This window comes from Pinus tabuliformis, chromosome 5_2 (assembly GCF_031772625.1).
Source record: "Pinus tabuliformis cultivar Carrire ecotype Pingquan chromosome 5_2, CPIR1, whole genome shotgun sequence".
Taxonomy (NCBI): domain Eukaryota; kingdom Viridiplantae; phylum Streptophyta; class Pinopsida; order Pinales; family Pinaceae; genus Pinus; species Pinus tabuliformis.
This window is the reverse complement of record NC_142306.1, coordinates 602980315-603001244: the sequence shown is the minus strand read 5'-3', so window position 1 is coordinate 603001244 and position 20930 is coordinate 602980315.

Genomic DNA, 20930 nt, shown 5'->3' with positions numbered 1-20930 from the left:
CAAAACTCTCGCTTACTCACTCTATCTCGATCATCTAATCTCTCTGTCATTACATTCTTTTTCCTTTTATGAATCAAATCCTATCCTAACTGCATTGACAACTCGATCTCTACTTTTATCAACTCAACCATTAAATCCCTATTCTCAAGCTTTGATACACACCTATACTAACAAATTATCTCTTATTCTAAAAATAATACAATATTCTAATTATTACAATAATTGAGATAAATATTAATTCGAGAGATCCAACCCTCTCTACTAAAACTGATTTTTGACCACTCAGGTCAATGAAATTCATCTCTTGTTAGCCACAACATGTGAACATACAATCACATTGCTGGCTAAGTCTAAATGCTCTTGCATCAGACTCTCAGGGAAGAAAAGAATTCTTCATCAAACTTTCAGGATTTACTCCATACTTCTGTAATTCTGCTGTTGTTATCCAACTAGCATCCTCTACTGGTTGTCCCTTCCATTTGACTAGATACTGAAAATAAACCTGTCCTCTGGTTCTTTTGGATACTCTTTTCTCCAAAACAACTTCCACCTCTTTCTTGACTGTCTTTGGCATTTGTTCTTCCCAGTTTAAAGTTTGAACTTCATCTCCTGCAGGTTCCTTCTGTAGCTCTGACTCTGTCTCCTTGTATGGATACAAATCTGCAACATTGAAGATAGGTGATATTCCAATCCCTTCTGGCAATTCAATTTCATAAGCATTAGTTGAAAACTTCCTCACAATTCTGCATGGTCCTATCTTTTTCATCTTTAGTTTATTGTAAGTCCCAATAGGAAATCTTTCTTTTCTTAAGTATACCATCACTAGATCTCCCACTTGGAATTCCTTTTCTCTCCTCTTCATATCAGCTCTCTGTTTGTATTTGCCACTGCTTTCCTGCAGTCTATCTTTGACATCTTCTTGTAGTCTCTGCATCTTCTCTGCAAACTCGTCAGCTTTTGCACTTCTTGTCTCCTGTTTACCCAAAATTTTGAGTTCATACACATCTCTTAGATTCATTCCAAAAACAATCTGAAATGGACTCATCCCAGTACTTCTGTTTGGAGTGTCATTATAAGCAAAGTCAGCTTGAGCAAGTGCTAAATCCCACTACTTCGGATTGTTATACACTAAACTTCTCAATATGTTTCCAAGCTTCTATTTACCACTTCGGTCTGTCCATCTGTTTGAGGATGGTATGCTGAACTGAAACTAAGGTTGGCACCTGGTTTCTTCCAAAGAGTTCTCCAAAAATGCCCAACAAACTTTGTATCCTTATCAGACATAATACTTACAAGTGATCCATGTAACCTTGCAACCTCTGAAAAAAACAGATTAACAATATGTGTTGCATCACTAGTCTTTTTACATGCAATGAAATGTGCCATTTTGGAAAATCTATCTACCACAACATAAATGGAATCATTCCCTCTTTGAGTTCTAGGTAACCCCAAAACAAAATCCATACTAATTGCATCCCATGGTCAATCTGGTATTGGCAATGGCTGGTACAATCCTGTATTTTGGCTTCTCCCTTTAGCATGCTGACATATCCTGCACTTCTCAACAAATATCTTAACATTAGTTTGCATCTTTGGCCAATAGTAAAAAGCATTTACCTGAGCAAAGGTTTTGTCTTGTCCAAAGTGACCAGATAATCCTCCACTGTGTTTCTCCTTGATTATGTGTTCCCTCATAGAATGTTTGGGAATGCACAATTTGTTACCTTTAAACAGTGAACCTCCATGGATAAGATAATATAACCATTGACTTCTGTTATGAACTATTGGATTTTGTACAACTGCATAAATATCTTTGAATTCTGCATCATCTTTATACATATAACATTTCTTCAAATCCTACAACACTAACTCTTAATTCTTGTACAATGAAATTAACTCTGCTCAAAGCATCAACAACATTGTTCAACTTACCACTTGTGTGTTTTATCACAAAAGTAAAACTCTGTAAAAACTCTACCCACTTGGCATGTTTCTGGTTCAATTTTGGTTGGTTGTTTATGAATTGTAATGCATGATTGTCAGAATATAATACAAACTCCTTTGGTAGCAAATAATGTCTCCATTTTTTTAAAGCTTGCACAATAGCATAAAACTATTTATTATAAGAATAATACTTCTTCTTAGCTTCATTTAGTTTCTCACTAAAGTAGGCTATTGGTCTCTATTCCTGACTCAAAATTGCTCCAATTGCAACTCCACTAGCATCAGTTTCAACTTGGAAAACTTTCCCAAAATCAGGTAAAGCTAAAACTGGTTTCTCTATAATTTTCTTCTTCAGCAACTTAAAATTTTAGTCTACTGCTTCTGTCCACTTGAATGGCTAATTAGTCTCTTTGATTGTTTCAATAATTGGTGCACAAATATGACTAAAACTTCTGATAAATTTTCTATAAAAACTTGCAAGACCATGAAAGCTTCTTACCTCAAATATGTTTCTTGGAGTAGGCTAGTTCCAAATTGCTTGGACTTTCTCTGGATCCATTTTCAAGCCTTCTTTAGAAACTAAAAATCCCAAATAGATTAATTCTTCTTTCATGAAACTACATTTCTTCATATTTATCAACAATTTCTCTTTCTGCAGAGTTCTTAAAACCAACTTAAGATGCTCCAGGTATTCTTCTTTACTTCTACTGAAAACTATAATATCATCAAGATAAACAATGACAAACTTGCCTGCATATTCCTTCAAGACTTCATTCATTAATCTCATGAATGTGCTAGGTTCATTAGTGAGTCCAAAAGACATCACTAACCATTCATACAACCCACTATTTGTTTTAAATGCAGTCTTCCATCCATCTCCCTCTCTAATCCTTATTTGATGATATCCACTCTTCAGATCTATTTTAGAAAGATATTTTGACCCACTTAAACAATCCATCAAATCATCCATGCGTGGTAAAGGAAATCTATACCTGATAGCAATCTTGTTTATAGCTCTGGAATCTGTACACATACGCCATTCACCACCTTTCTTTGGATTGAGTACTGTTGGTACAACACATGGACTAAGACCCTCTCTGATTAATCCCTTATCCATCAGTTCCTGTACTTGTCTTCCAACCTCTGCATTTTCTTGAGGAGTTAACCTGTATGCTTCTTTGGTTGGCAAACTTGCTCTAGGTATTAGATCAATATGATCACTAATACTCCTGATGGGTGGTAATGCATTTGGAAACTCATCCCCAATAATATCAACAAAATCATTCAACAGAGTTTTGATTTCTTCAGATAAATCATCTAGTTTTGTGGAAGTTAAAATTACCTTAGGTCTCCTTATGACAACAAAATGCATATGTTCATCCTTCTTGACTTCTTGCAACAATTCTTTCCATCAGCATAACACTATTTCCAGTTGCTTCTATGCCTACTTCATCCTTCAATGGTAGCAGTGTGTGTTTATTTCCATCCTTCTCTAGAGTGTAAGTATTTCTTCTCCCATCATGAATAGCTTTCCGATCAAACTGCCAAGGTATTCCCAGCAATATGTGGCATACATCCATTGGCATTACATCACACAATACCACATCCTTATAAGTACCAATCTGGATCTCTACCTTGCATTGTTTTGTCACAATAAGTTGATGTCCTTTTTGCAACCATGATACTTTGTAAGGAGTAGGGTGTACTGTTTTCACTAGTCCTAACTTGTCCACCATTTCTGTCGAAACAAGGTTATCAACGCTTCCACTATCAATTATCACTTTATAGCATTCTCCTTTGGACTTGCATGTAGTTTTGAATAAACTCTTTCTCTAAGCTGGTTCTCCTGTCTCTCTCTGTGCCTTAAGCAATACCCTTTTCAACAACAAGGATTCTCCTACTTCAAGTGATTCTTCCTTGTCTGCAATTTGAGGTTTCTCTTCCCTTGCCTCAGCCACATTCACATTTCTATGTTTTTTTGCTTTATTATGAGGACAATCCCATGATCCATGTCCCCATTCTACACATGTGTAACACCGAATTTCTCTTCCTCGACTTCTTCCTATGGGTGCAAATCTTCCTCTACTAAATTCTCCTCTCTGTGGTGGTCTACTACTTGAACTTCCTGCTTCACCCTGAGGGTGTTGAAATCTTGATCTAGTAGTTCCTCTACCTCTTGCTAAACTTTTTCCTCTATTCCTCTGATTTTGCTTCCTCAACATCTTCTCTTCTGCCTTCAAAGCTACTTGATAGGAATCTTCAATTGTCTTCAGACTCAGCAAGTTGATTTCATCTTGTATATCATATCTCAACCCATTTATGTATCTGGATACCTTTTCTACATCATCCTCTTCATGTCCTACTCTAATGCTCAACTTATAAAACTCTTCTGTGTATTCTTTGATAGTCATTCCTTTTTGCCTCAAATTCTGTAACTGTTTGAAAATATTTAATTGATAATCTTTTGGAATAAATTTGGCTTTTCAATCTGCTTACCATTTTATCCCATTGTTTGATCTTGGACTTCCCTTTTCTTGCTTTGGATGTTTGTAATTCATCCCACCAGATAGCTGCATGACGCTTCAATTTGGTATCTGCAAATTTCACCTTCTTTTTGTCATCAACCTCCTCCTCATAGTCAAAATACTTATCCAATGAACTAATCCAGTCCATCAACTCTTCTACATTGAGATTCCCATCATACAAAGGTATTTCCATCTTTGGTCTTCCACTTGCTTTGCCCAATATCTTGAGAACTTTGGCAGCTTCACTTTCATCCTCTTCTTCTTCCTCAGAAGATTCTTCTGTAGCACTGGCATCTCCTTCATCAGTTGCTCTCCTCTGAGCAGTCTCCATTGTCTCCATCCTTGTACGCAGACTTCGAATCTCATCCAGCAGAACTACATTTGCTACAGGTCTCCCCTGACCTATGCCAGCTCCTCTCCTCGGTGGCATGTTTATTGTATCAAAACTTAATCTCTGGGCTCTGATACCAAAATGACACAGGAGGTTGACGAAAATGAGGTGGTAGTCTGGAATTAGACTACTAGTTAACTTTGTAACCAATTAGTTGCACTTAAACAGATTCTATACGTGTATTTCCCCCTAAGGGTCCCGCTTACCTGACCAATCACCATTGGTCCCTTGTTGACTTCTCCTTTTTTTGAGTGCTTCAATCCAAGTCATTGATCTCACTTCTCTAGATCCAACAGATATCGCATCGTCTGCTCATCAACTTACCCGGATGATCTCCACTGTGGATGTGACCCGTCCATTTGAATGGCTATCGCACAATCTTGCACAGATTCTTGCACGGACGATATCAAGTCGGGAGCATGCGAGAAAAGTGGTTTTCTCGTGCTACGTGTCAACCGCTAAAGGTAATCGCGTGAAATTTCCCAATACCATTTACCACTTCCCACTTATGAAATACAACCAACGTGCTTAATTCATAGTTTAAGAAAGACACTATAAGGAAATGTTTAGCACTTAAGTACAATATTAACCCTTAATACGAATCGACTAAGATTTATAAATAAAATGTATAAACAAAGGAAAATACCTGATTAGGGTCCAAAACACCGATACACAACTACAAATGAATTTCTGCACCAGAACAGTGTGTCCACACCATACTTCAATCAATTATTCAACAAAATGGAAATTACAGAGTCTTGGCCCTCTCAGATCAATTACAACAGTTTCTCTGACCTCTGTTTCAATCTCAAACCCTATCTCTCACTCAAACTCTCGCTTACTCACTCTATGTCGATCATCTCATCTCTCGATCATTACATTCTTTTTCCTTTTATGAATAAAATCCTATCCTAACTGCATTGACAACTCGATTTCTACTTTTATCAACTCAACCATTAAATCCCTATTCTCAAGCTTTGTTACACACCTATACTAAGAACTTATCTCCTATTCTAAAAATAATACAATGTTCTAATTATTACAATAATTGAGATAAAGGTTAATTCGAGAGATCCAACCCTCTCTACTAAAATTGATTTTTGACCACTCAGGTCAATGAAATTCATCTCTTGTTAGCCACAACATGTGAACATACAATCACATTGCTGGCTAAGTCTGGATGCCCCTGCATCATAAGTAAAAGAATTCAAAAATTCAATAATTTGATTTAACTCTTCAGTGATATAAACAAAACGGTTTAGGAATTTATTATTGGTGTTCAATTTTATTGTTCCTCTAGAAACATATGTCACTTTCCATTTTACTTTATCTTTGGTCATTAGGTTTGTGTATATGAATTTTCAATTTTTACCTTAACCCTTTATAATATTAAAATGAACTCTCTATTTTTTTTAAATAACATTATTTAAGGACCAATAGAATGATGTTAAAACCATGTTTAGTAAAAACATTGAATAAATCATTACAAGATATCATTCCCTATTTAAGAATTTATATCTAATTTAGGGGAAAATGATGTATACCGAATCATACATCAATAACATCTAATTTTACATCCTAAGCTTACCTTCTAGAGCTCGATAAACTCAAATTCTTAGGAAGAAGAGATTAATTAGCGATACAACATGCGAATTTTCAAGCTTCCCTACTTATTACTCTTCTCTATTTTGGTCTATATCCTTCCAAATGGAATTATATACACATATTGATGCAGGAGCATTCAACCCAAGAGAAAATCATTGTAATTAAGTAGACATAGGGGGTCATGTAGCTTTAGAGAAGTAGTTTCCTAAGTCTCAAGTTAATGCAATATGTAGGCCTTTAAGTGATTTAATTAGATAATGGAGGAAGTTGTAAATGCTCTCAAACAAATTGTTGAAAAGTGTGCAACAAGAAATGCTTGTTGAGAATGCAACAAGATGATGGAGCTTAGTGGAAAGGAGTCACCTTCACTAAGTGGGCCCGCAGGCAAATTATGGCGCAAGGTCTATTTTTGGATCACAGTAGGAGTGATCACAGCAGGAGTGATTACAGCAGGAGTGATCATAGCAGGAGTGATCAGAGTCTATTTTTAGACTGCTAGTCAAAAATAGAAAAGTCAAATATTATTGTCTCATAATAATATTTAGACTATAAACTTTATCTTATCCTCTTGGAGCACTTCAGTTTGAGCCACAGATGTGGCACATGCAGCTGTCAGAAGGAAATACATTTTCTTTATGAGTCAGTTGAGCTATTGCATGCATGACATCAGTTAGAACTCATGTGGTTGAGTTCTGTGGAGTTAATGGAGTTGTGTTCAGTTTGACTTAGTTGAACTAGTTATATTTAGTCTAACTGGTCAATAGACTAAGTGATGAGTTGTGTAAATTAGTTATTAATTAATTCACTAATTATTAACTTATAATGCAACTGAAGAATACATCAGTTAACTCAGTGCATGTACAGTTCAGTGGAGATAGGTTGAGATTGCTATCAGTTGTGCATGAGATTGTGCACATGCATGGGATTGAGTTATGCCAATGATCTCTGCGTAGTGTGGGCCAATACCAAGTGAAATATAGCTTGTGCTCACGTGATTTACAGTGTGGGTGATTTTCACAAGGTAAATAGGAGTTTGGATCAGCCATTCTCATTCATTCTCTTGCAGGATTATGCAGTGGAGGCAAGCAAAGCAACAAAGGAGATTTGGAGATTAGATCTGAGTTGTATTGTGTGTAACAGGTGGAGATAGTGCTGAGTACTTGTGAGGAGTATTGTACTATGTAATGTTACATGTTCTCAATCATTAATATATAGATAGTGTGGGGTTTTCAGCTGTAAGCTTTCCCCGGGATACATATTGTGTTAATGTGCGCATGCGATTGATGTTTCATTGTTTTTGATGCTGCTAAATTGATGATCAACATAGAGGAGGTTATGTATTATGCATGTATTCCGCAATAGTGTATAATCAGGATAATCTCTGTGAATAAGTGTCATATTATTCAAAATTTCTACATGGTATCAGAGCCCTTTGATTTGTAGGAAAAGTTCTACAGGATATCAAAGCGAGGATTGATCATCAGATCTACTATTCAGAAAGTGTTTATAATTTATTTCTTCAGGCAGAGTCTGTAATCGGGCTAGGTAGCCTCTGGATTCATCCTTCTTTTGGAAGGTGAGATATCTAGTGAATGCCCATACAGTCGATCTCTGTACAAGAAATACTTTGTTCTCACGAATTCTAGATCAGAGGCAGTTGAGTTTTGAGCTGGTGGAATGGCGCTCAAGGATAAACTTAGAAACATCTAAGTGTGAGAATGGAGACAGTATGCCCCAGTATCCCACGAAGTTCACCCAATGCCCGGATGAGCTGGGAAGTGTGGGGGTGACTGTCGATGATGAGGACTTGGTGAGCTTGGCTCTCCTTGGACTTCCGAGAGTTGGCATTCCTATCAGGACTCTGTCAATGGTCGGGAGAAATTGCCAGGATGGGAGAGACTTTGGTCAGATCCTGTGCAAGGAGGAGATCAAACAGAGCACCAGAGACAATTCTTCATCTATGCATGATGAGGAGAACTGTGCCTTAGTGAGTAAGGTGAAGAAGGGGAAGGTGAAGGGTTCTCTTTCCGAATCCAGTTCTTCCAATGATGGGAAGAAGGTTGACAAATCGAAAGTGTGATGCTTTCGTTGTCATGAGTTGGGCCATTATGCTACTAATTGCGCAAAGAAGAAGTCCAAGAAGGGATCTGGGGAAGGATCTGAAGGTGAGGCAACCTCACTTGCTTCACAGTTTGAGTTGGAATTCACACTCTTCGCATGCATGGTTTCATCCATGGTGGGAAGTGGTTGGTTTCTTGACAGTGGAGCTTCTTTCCACATGACCGGTGACAAAAGTTTGTTCAGTACTTTGGAGGAGAAAGATCTCCAGATACTCATAGGGATGGGTAATGAAAAGAAGTATAGTGTCTCAGGTGTAGGCACGGTTATTTTTCAAAGGGAGCATGGAGCTCGCCTTACCTTCACCGATGTCAAGTATGTGCCAAGACTGAAGAGAAACTTGGTGTCGATCGCGATGCTGGAAGACAGAGGCTATGATGTAATCTTCAGTAAGGGAAAGGTTTTCCTTAGACACATCATCACTAGACAGGTGAAGCAGATTGGTTCACGGGTCAAGAACCTGTATGCTCTTGAGGTTCAAGATGCATGCAAAGCCTTGAGCAGCGAGGCAACTGATGGAGACTTGGTGGTTGAGAGGGAGCGTATATTACCTCTCAACACGCAGAGCCAGAAGAAGTCTCAGATGATTGTGGAGGAGCCACGATTGGTGTAGCAGCTTCAGGAGGTTGTGGAGCAGCCACAACAAGGGACGCTGAGAGGAGATCGAGTAGAGACATCTACTCATGAAGAGACCTCCAGTAGGGGGAAACTTCGATCCAGGTGGGCTGAGGGATTGCATGCAGCCATACCTCTAGGTAGGAGGTGGGGTGATGTGGATTGATCGTCCCAAGGAGGAGGGGCAGGATCCTTGAGGTACCCAACCTCTCGGATGAGACCTTGCTACGGGAGCCCCAATGTGTAGTAGTAGGAATTGACTGATTAGGTAGAGACAGATGTGGATGGAGTGGCAGAGAGAGCGACAGTGCAGGGAATCCCAGGAAAGCGCATAGCATGCAGGCTGCAGCAATGCGAGAGGCACAAGTGTTTTGCATAGTGTTAGGTGGCACAGAGAGGTGTGCAATGGTGCGAGATGCATGGAGATGTTGCAGTAGCACAAATGTCAGAGAGGGAGCACTTGTCAGCAGCAAGTAGAGCTTCAACATCAGAGCATGTTCCTAGCCCAACAGAGTGGTCAGTTGGGAGTGTTTTTGTTCCAAGTGTTGTTGGAGCAAAGTGGACCGGGCAGATGTGTTGCATGCAAAACATTCCAGAGTTACAGGATCAGGTTTGAGAGGAAGCCTTTCTTGTTGAGAGGGAGTGTTGAAAAGTTTGCAACAAGAAATGCTTGTTGAGAATGCAACAAGATGATGGAGCTTAGTGGAAAGGAGTCACCTTCACTAAGTGGGCCCGCAGGCAAATTGTGGCACAAGGTCTATTTTTGGATCACAACAGGAGTGATTACAGCAAGAGTGATCACAGCAGGAGTGATCAGAGTCTATTTTTAGACTGCTAGTCAAAAATAGAAAAGTCAAATATTATTGTCTCATAATAATATTTAGACTATAAACTTTATCTTATCCTATTGGAGCACTTCAGTTTGAGCTACAGATGTGGCACATGCAGCTGTCAGAAGGAAATATGTTTTCTTTATGAGTCAGTTGAGCTATTGCATGCATGACATTAGTTAGAACTCATGTGGTTGAGTTCTGTGGAGTTGGATGTGGAGTTAATGGAGTTGTGTTCAGTTTGACTTAGTTGAACTAGTTGTATTTAGTCTAATTGATCAATGGACTAAGTGATGAGTTGTGTGAATTAGTTATTAATTAATTCACTAATTACTAACTCATAATGCAACTGAAGAATACATCAATTAACTCAGTGCATGTACAGTTCAGTGGAGACAGGTGTTAGAGGTTGATATTGCTATCATTTGTGCATGAGATTGTACACATGCATGGGATTGAGTTATGCCAATGATCTCTGCGTAGTGTGGGCCAATACCAAGTGAAATATAGCTTGTGCTCACATGATTTACAGTGTGGGTGATTTTCGCAAGGTAAATAGGAGTTTGGATCAGCCATTCTCATTCATTCTCTTGCAGGATTGTGCAGTGGAGGCAGGCAAAGCAGCAAAGGAGATTTGGAGATCAGATCTGAGCTGTATTATGTGTAACAGGTGGAGATAGTGTTGAGTAATTGTGAGGAGTATTGTACTTTGTAATGTTACATGTTCTCAATCATTAATATACAGATAGTGTGGGGTTTTCAGCTGTAAGCTTTCCCCGGGATACATATTGTGTTAATGTGTGCATGCGATTGATGTTTCATTGTTTTTGATGCTGCTAAATTGATGATCAACGTAGAGGAGGTTATGTATTATGCATGTATTCCGCAATAGTGTATAATCAGGATAATCTTTGTGAATAAGTGTCATATTATTCAAAATTTCTACATAAATGAGAACATGAGTGGTGAATAAATGACAAGAGTCAAAAGTCAATTAGGACTCTTAGAACAGTTCATGATTCGAGGGACGAGAGAGAGCTTTTAGGAATTAAATAGAGATTGGAAGTGGACATAGAGGACAGAGAGGATTTAGGAGTCAATTCAATAGATTTAGGAGTTGAACCAGGATGAGTTCAATAGAACTTCCTGGCATATATGTAAGCCTAGGACCAGAGCTCAAAAGGGGCCACGATATTGAAAAACAAGCCTGTGCGAGACAAGAAGTCTCGAATGTAATCTTTTAGTTATACATATACATATAGAGTTTTATTCCTAACTGTGTCATAGCATGTAAGACGAGTATTTCCTTAATGTATTATTTGTGAATTCATAGATTCTGTAACAGAGGTTGCAGGGAGAGTCGAAGCGAAATACAGAGGAGAAGAATGAGCCAAGTTGCTAATAACGGATCTTTGAATCCATTGAGAGATTAAATAGAGGCTAGAGTTAGTGATAAAAACCACAGAAGTCAAGCTCAGGAGGGAGTCACAGCGGAAACAGTGAAAGAATTTTAACCTTTGAAGAGGAGCGAAATCATAGAAGAATTGAAGGCTTAGCGTAAAAACCAAGTAAAAGGGAGAAGCGTGAAGTGAAGTATCGACACTCAGGAGCCGTTGGATTTGGAAGATCAACGGTCCAGATGATTTTGCTAAGGAGCAAGGTGAAATATCGCATCGACAGAGTTTATTACACAATCTAAGTCCCGCAAGCCACAATCCGATTTACATTAGAAATCGGCACAAAACATAGTCTGAGTCTAAACATTGGACTTGAAATATTATAAAGAGTGGTTTATACCCTTATCGGGTCTGCAGAACTGGTCAGATCGACGGTTTGAAGTGGAAGAGGTCCGACGATAGAGGAGAGTGATTGCGATAATGCGATGGATCCTGGACCATCGGATCGAGAGTACAAATCGATGGCCCAGATCTAATCGCTAATCGCATATAGGAGCAGTCAAGGGACAGTGCGATGGAACACTGATAGGTTGATCAGCGATGCGCCGATAGCCGTTGGATCGACGAATGAAATGGACGATGGAGATTGAGTCGGAGTTCGGGAGGAATATGTGCCGAAGGAAAGCGGAAGATACGGACCCGACAGAGTTTATAGTGGCGGGTCTATAAGATTTGAAATCCAAATAAAGGGTTCGAAGCAGAGTTTTTATGTAATCCCTTTGTATTCTATAAAGTGCTTGGCCAAGTCTTTTAAGGCATATCAGAGTCGGAAGGTGGTGAGGCATATATGCATGTAAAACCCACGGAGGAGCCGATAGTTTATTGCAATAAAGGTAATCATCGGAAAGTGTGCAGAGGCTGTACGAAAGGCGGGAAGGTATGTTTTGTGTGTATTTTCCTTTGTAAATGAGTTACAAAGGAAATACGTCGATAAAGCCTTTGTGAGTTAAATATGTGTGTAACCAATGATAAAAGGGGAAGTTATATATAAGAGTCATGAACGAAGGTTTGAAGGTTGTTTAAAGCCCTGATAGGAGGTTTCAGCAGGATGATTGAGTTCTGATGTAAAGGAACGGATAAAGGGGGCCTTAACCATTTGATGGTTGAAGATTTGACTCCTTTTGAGAGTCAAACACCTGGGACAGATGTATTTATGCATATTTATGCATACTGTGGGTTTCAACGGGGGTAACCTTGCATCATTAGTGGTATTAGAGCAGGTTTGTAATTAAAACCGTTGGGGTTAAACAGAACAAAGAAATTCCATGTGAAAGAATTAAAGGCAGAGTTATGTGTTAAGGTGTTTATGTAGGCAAGGAAGGATCATATTCTAATCTGACAGTAGGAAGGAACACAGAGGTGATGTGTAGTAGAACTTGCAGATGCAAGAGACAGAGGAAATCCATTCAAAGTGCAGGTGGAATGGTGAAACAAGGTCATGCTGAGATCTTGAAAGTGAGGTAATATGTTCTGTTTTAAATTGAGAAATTGTGTTTTTATACTAATGCATAGGTGACAGCAAGAGAAGCTATGAGAGGAGAAGCAGATGTGTTATTAAAGACAGAGTAAGGAAAACACTTTGAAGGAAAAGTGGCATTGAACTAGAAGAATCCAACAAGAGATTGGACACGAAGAGGACAACTAAAGTGTTCCCAAGAGAGAGTGAGAGATTGTAGAAGCCTAGAAGGAGCAAAGGTGTTGCTCAAAAGGAGGTTCTAGATAGAGGACCCGTGCTTACCAAAAGACTGAGTGAGGAGAGCTTAGTGAGGTAAGATTACAGTGAGAAGGACTAGCTGTTGCGGAGGATTGTTGCAAATGAGTGAGGAGCTCATGAAGAAAGAGGAGAAGAAGATGACTACTGTTAGTCATAGCAAAGGTTCAGAGAGAAGCCACAACAAAAGATATGAGAAAGAGGATGCCAAGGAAAATGGCAAGAGGATGAGTCAAGAGGAAATTGACAAGGAGATCGCAAAGTTAAAAGAACAACTCAATGCATTAAGAATAATACTTGAGGAAAACTAGAGACAAGGTTGGGTATTAAGGAAGAAGCCAGTGGAATGGCATGAGATGCAGAGAAGGATACAACAAAAGAAAGTGAAGTGGTTGATGGAAAAACTCAAAGAAGCTGAGTTGAAAATAGAAATGGAAGAGTACATTTGTGAACCAGAATAGGGAGAAATTCTGGGAGAAAGTGAAGATGAAGACTTGAAGATTGAAACTTCAAGTGAGGCTAAAGAGTCACATGGTTTTAAATCTAAAAATTTATGTATGTTTGCAGGTGAAACATGTAAAGAAGGAAAATTTACTGATATTGTCATAAAGGAGGAAGAAGACAAGAAGAATCTAAATTCTGTTATGGTAGAAGATGAGATAGATAGGTCTCATATGCAGTTGGGGAAAGATATCAAGCAACCAAGTGAAGGGCTTGAAGAGATTGAAGAGGAGACCACCGAAGAATTTCTGAGTCATAAAGAGAACTTGGAACAGTAAGGAGATATGATGGCTGAAGCATCCAGTGAGACCACAGAGTCTTATGTTTTTAAAATTGATAGTTTGTGTATAATGGCAGGTATTGGAGGAGAAAAGCAACCTTTTGAAGATATCTTTAGAGGAGATGAAGATCTAGAAGTAAAAGGTGACAAAGAAAACTTCTCAGAGGAAGAAGAATTTGACTGCATACAGAAGAAAAAGTCTATGGATGAGTCTATAGAAGCTGTCATAGAGATGGGGAATCAGGATCTTAAACTGATGAAGAATGAAGGAATATTGTCTCAGAAAGGTAATCAAATGAGTTTTATTAATGTTATTGATGAAAAACAAATGCAAGAGAATGTTAATGAAGATGATGAGACAAGGATAACTCTGGGAGAAGAGTTACAGAGGGACAACAAGGCAAAATGTACTGAAGAAGAAGAGACTATGTTAGCTGAAAACATAGTAAAGGATCATAAATTCACCATGATGATAGGCACAGTGGAAATAGTCGTGGAAGCTGTTGAGACAGTAAGTGAAGAAGAAGGACATCTACTGAAAGATGTTAAGGAAGAAGAAGTCTATGCAAGAGACTTAGCAAAGGGAGAAAGGACATCTGATGATTTAACAATAACAAAGGAAGTTATGGAAAATTGTGTGAAATTTCCCAAATCTACTCCAATTGAAATTATTGAGTTATATAGAAAATTAGATTTTCAAAGAAGGGAGTTGGAAAGACAGAGGATAGATGTTCAAGAGAGATTGCTAAAAAAGGAAAACAAGAACATTGTCATGAATGACAATCATAAGAGAAAGGAGATGGTAATGAGAGTTCAACAGATTGACACTGCAAAAGAAGGAGTTCACTTTAGTGGAAAGGGGTAGGAAAACATCATTAGGACAGATGGTGTGGAAGAGAAACTAATGGACAGTCTCATGACTTCTTTTGGGAATTCAAATCAGCATACTGATGTGCTGACAAAGGAGAAAGAAATAGAGCAACAAATTGAATTGTTGCCAAAGGAAGATAAGGCACAAAAGCCTTGTGTTTTATATTTTAACAAGTATTTTGTGAGTGCATGTTTTGTTGCAAATGCTGGAGGAAATTTGGCACAAATGAGCAGCCAAATGAAGATGAAAGAAGAAAATTCTATGGAAGAATTCAATCCATGGAACATAAATGCTAAATTGATGGAGAGAATGCCAAAAAATAATGATTTAGTGCAAGAGGGTAAGGATGATAGGGAGGCAACAAACAAAGTCAAAGTCAGGATAAGAATCAACATAGAAGTCAACATAGTAAGCAAAGCAAAAGTTGGAGCAAGCAAAGCAAGAATAACAAAACAAGAAGAAGAAGAACAGATTGAAGAACTAGTGCACAACAACAACAACTTGAAACAAAAAGAGGGAGGCAAAAATATGAAAGAGAACATGGACCAGTCCAAAGATGTACTAGAGATAGAGATTGAAGAAATGTGGCACTTGATGATGAAGCAGTCCAAATGGAGGAAAATGGTAGCAGAAGGAAGAAAGATCAACCAGAACTTGAACCTGATTGACAAGAAGAAGAAGATGGAGTAGAAGACTGCAAAAGTGCAGCAGCAACAAAGGAACAAAACATTTGGGCAGTTACAACACAAAGTATGGGATCCAGGAAGACAAAGATCAGAAGATACATGATCAGGAGATCATGAATATTTTCTACTTTGGGAGTCTGATGTAGGAGCATTCAACCCAAGAGAAAATAATTATAATTAAGTAGACATAGGGGGTCATGTAGCTTTATAGAAGTAGTTTCCTAAGTCTCAAGTTAATGCAATATTTAGGCCTTTAAGTTATTTAATTAGATAATGGAGGAAGTTGTAAATGCTCTCAAATAAATGAGAACATGAGTGGTGAATAAATGACAAGAGTCAGAAGTCAATTAGGACTCTTAGAACAGTTCATGATTCGAGGGACGAGAGAGAGCTTTTAGGAATTAAATAGAGATTGGAAGTGGACATAGAGGATAGAGAGGATTTAGGAGTCAGTTCAATAGATTTAGGAGTCGAACCAGGATGAGTTCAACAGAACTTCCTGGCATATATGTAAGCCTATGGGCAGAGCTCAAAAGGGGCCACGATATTGAAAAACAGGCCTATGCGAGACAAGAAGTCTCAAATGTAATCTTTTGGTTATACATATACATACAGAGTTTTATTCCTGACTGTGTCAGAGTGTGTGAGACGAGTATTTCCTTAATGTATTATTTGTGAACTCATAGATTCTGTAACAAAGGTTGCAGGCAGAGTCGAAGTGGAGTACAGAGGAGAAGAATGAGCCAAGCTGTTCATGACAGATCTTTGAATCCATTGAGAGATTAAATAGAGGCCAAAGTCAGTGATAAAAACAACAAAAGTGAAGCTTATGAGGGAGTCGTAGTGGAAACAGTGAAGGAATCGAAACCTTTGAAGAGGTGCTAAATCATGGAAGAACTGAAGACTTAGCGTAAAAACTAAGTAAAAGGGAGAAGCGTGAAGTGAAGTATCGACGCTCAGGAGCCATTGGATCTGGAAGATCAATGGTGGTTCCAGATGATTTTGCTAAGGAGCAAGGCGAAATATCGAATCGGTGGAGTTTATTACACAATCAAAGTCCCGCAAGCCACAATCCGATTTACATTGGAAATCAGCGCAAAACCTAGTCCGAGTCTAAACACTGGACTTGAAATATTATAAAGAGTGGTTTATACCCCTATCGGGTCCACATAACTAGTCAAATCGGTAGTTTGAAGTGGAAGAGGTCCGATGATAGAGGAGAGCAATTGCAATAATGCAATGGACCCTGGACTATCGAATCGAGAGTACAGATTGACGACCCAGAGCTAATTGCTAATCGCATATAGGAGCGGTCAAGGGACAGTGCGATGGAACGTCGATAGGCCGATTAGCGACGTGCTGATAGTTGTTGGATCAGTGAATGAAATGGATGGTGGATATTGAGTCGGAGTTTGGGAGGAATATGTGCCAAAGGAAAGTGGAAGATACAAACCTGACAGAGTTTATAGTGGCAGGTCTATAAGATTTGAAATCTGACTAAAGGGTTTGAAGCAAAGTTTTTATGTAATCCCTTTGTATTCTATAAAGTGCTTGGCCGAGTCTTTTAAGGCATATTGGAGTCGAAAGGTGGTGAGGCATATATGCATGTAAAACTCGCGGAGGAGCCGATAGCTGATTGCGATAAAGGCAATCCTCGGAAAGTGTGCAAAGGCTGTACGAAAGGTGGGAAGGTATGTTTTGTGCATATTTTCCTTTGTAAATGAGTTATAAAGGAAATAGCATCAATAAAGCCTTTGTGAGTTAAATATGTGTGTAACCAATGATAAAAGGGAAAGTTATATATAAGAGTCATAAACGAAGGTTTGAAGGTTGTTTAAAGCCCCGATAGGAGGTTTCAGTGGGGTGATTGAGTTCCGATGTAAAGGAACGGATAAAGGGGGCCTTAACCATTTTATGGTTGAATATTTGACTCCTTTTGAGAGTCAAATACCTGGGATAGATGTATTTATGCATACTGTGGGTTTCAACGGGGGTAACCCTGCATCACATATTAACATATGTGAGTTCATTTGTAAGAACAATGTAAGACTAAAGTAAGATTTAAGAGAGAAATATATGATATTTATAAACATATATTATAGTGCATAGGCTTTATAGTTTCCTTTCTCACTCATTTTAAAATTTAGCATTTTATCTAAACTATTTCATTGTTTCATATTGGTGGTAATGATATATACAACAATTTTATTTGGAAGTAATTGCAATGGTGAATACAAGAAAGTGTAGAAGTTTGTAGATTAAATTTGGTGTCTTTGTTTGTGTCTAGGAAGATTTATACAACGTTAGATACATGGACAACAATTTTCCCTATTAGCACTAGAAAACATTTCAAACTGTAAAATAAACAAAGGAGAATGACCCAACTAGAGGCAAGGAGCTAAAAAAAAGGAAAATACTTCTAAAACTTTGAAAAAATAGCATGTTTTAGTTTTTTAAGATGTATACCTAAAAAAAAATCCATATTGAATTTTAGGTAGTCAATTTTTTCACCAATCATATTCAAATTAGAATTCAAACTTCGTAACTATAATGTTCCCGTTGATTTACATTAATGGAAAGAACTTACTTCAAGAGGGGATGCATGCCACATATTCAAAGACTTACACACAAACTTAAGGCTCTAGTTCCATGCTAATTCATCTTAAAAATTCATGCTAGAAGTCTCTATAAAAGAGCTAATATAAATCCCTTGAGTTGTGTAGTCTATTGACCCAAAGCCATTATGGTGTCACTTGAATGAAATAATGGATTTAAGCTAGGCCATTTCTAGCCTATTGACAAATATATTTTCAATAATTTGGACTATGGAGAAATATCACTGAAACTATGAAACCTCGATCCTAACAACAAAATGTGAGCTTACAATTGGGAAAATTAATTATCCATTGGAACATTATTTTGGACACATTTATGATGTTTCTAGCAAAATTCAAGGTCTTTATGGAAATTATTCACTTTTCATGGGAACTCGATAATGCTATTGCACTTGTCTATTAGGATTTCACATAATGATAAATGGAATTGGTTCATTGGCGATGAACCTATTCATCCTCTCAAGCCTTAAGAATATTTCACTTCATACATTATAAACTCCTTTTGCTTAAACTCACAGATTATTATGGTAATGACATCAACACATACAATGGCCATGCATATTGCGATACTGTAAGGATATTTGTGTTGGAATATTGTAATTACCCTTGCTATTTGTAGAAATTTCTAGAATTGTCTAAGTTAGATTTAGAGAAAATAGGTTCTTCTATTATAGAAAGCTTTAGAAGAGCTAATTTATCTATAATGCCTACTATTAGTGTGCACGTACATGAAGATGATACTCAATTATGGTGCAATGGAAGTGCATAAATGTAATATTTTCAGGAATGTTGATGCATTTTCAGAGACACGAGCACATTCTTCTTTATTTAGGTTTGACCATTATTGAATATCTAGAGACACTGCACCGATCCATCATTACACTCCTCTTATCAGTGCATTTGTTATCACAACAATTAGGTATTGCATCTAATATAGCTACATCTACAATGGTCGCACATTTAATTATTGTATCTACATACTCCCCAACCACCATTCTTACCTTAGAGTCAGTTGTCTAATCATGTGCTCCAGTTCTTGTTAGTATTTCCATTATTGTAGTAATGAGTATTACATATATTGTAGCTACATATACAATGGTTGTATCTAAAATTGTTGTAACTACATCCTCCCTAACCCCCATTATTTCCTTGGAATAGGTTGTATAGCCAAGTGCTCCACCTCTGAGCAATGAAGGGAAAGCTTCTTGATTTCCTCAGATCTTTTTGGTGACTAATTATTTGATCAAAATATTATACATTTCAATTTTTTTCAATTAATTAATTGTTGTAATTATTACAAGAAGGCATTATTGAGAGGCATGGATCGCAAAGGAGGACAAACCCCCAAAAACCTATAGAGTTTCCTAAGGTGTTTTTTTTAAGATTTGAATTATAATTGTATTGTTTAAGTGTGTTAGATAATATAACTATGGGGAAAAATGATATGTAGTTGTTTCCCTTTCAGAGACCAGAGAGGCATAAAACTCCAAGACGAAAGAAGGAATAAGGCTCCTCCATATTGAGTAAGAGGAAGATTGATTTTGGACATGCAATTGGGAGTGCGAAAGGTGGCAATGGTGATTGAGAGATCCATTATGTACATTAGCCATGATGATGCATTTTGGGCATGAGATTCCATTTGTGTCTAGAGCACTAGATACCATTCGTTCAATGTTGGGCATGAGATGTCATTTGTGTCTAGGGAAATAGCTACCATTCTTTCAATTTTGGGCATGAGATGCCATTTGTGTCTATGACACTAGCTACCATTCTTTCAATGTTGTGCATGAGCTGCCATTATGTATGTTGGGAACAAGGTTCCATTTTGTATGAAATTGTTTAGTTGGACCAATTACAATACAAATATATGACTTTGGACTTGTGTATATGACAATATCTTTATTGATTTTTTCATTGATGATGTGGATTTCATAGATATACTATGAATGCTTCTTTGCTTAAATGGTGAATGTAGCTACCACAAATGATAATATAATGAATAATGCTTTATTGATTTTTGGAATAATTATTATGATGGATAATTCATCAAATGCATATTTGATGGTGTAATTTTTTTAAGTGCTTATGTGTGGGGAATGAAGTGAGTTACTAGTATGATATCTAATTAACTAAATACATATTTTATGTTGTAACTTGGTCAATTGTTTATGTTTGGGTGCAACTGAGTGAACAATGTAACTTGGATAAGTGTTTATGTTAAGTGGTTAAGTCTTTATGTTTCCATTCGATTGTGTAAATTCTATCATTATACAATAAAATAGAAAATAGATCCATCAAAGTTAACTCTTAAACCATTAATTTTAATGAAATACTAATCATGATGCCTTTGTATATCATGTTTATATCATATTGATAATGTCTATAATAAATTAGGCTTCTCAACAAGCCCATACTTGTAATCAATATAAATTACTAAAGTTGATATTTACCCAAATTAATCATTATTTTAAGATCTAAAAACCATGGGTTTGACTCTATTAATCCTCTCAGGGTCAGGATCCTTAATTAGGGTGAACTATTTACCTTTTTTTTATGTCTCCATATATAACGTAGACATAAATACTTAGAGAGTGAAATTTTCTCAATATCCAATTAGCTACCAAGTACTTATGCCTAATTATACCTCATATACCTACATTCCAGAAATTACATACATTTTGTATGAAAGTGTTTAGTTGGACCAATTACAATACAAATATATGGATTTGGACTTGCGTGTATGACAATATCTATATGGATTTTTGCATTGTTGATGTGGAT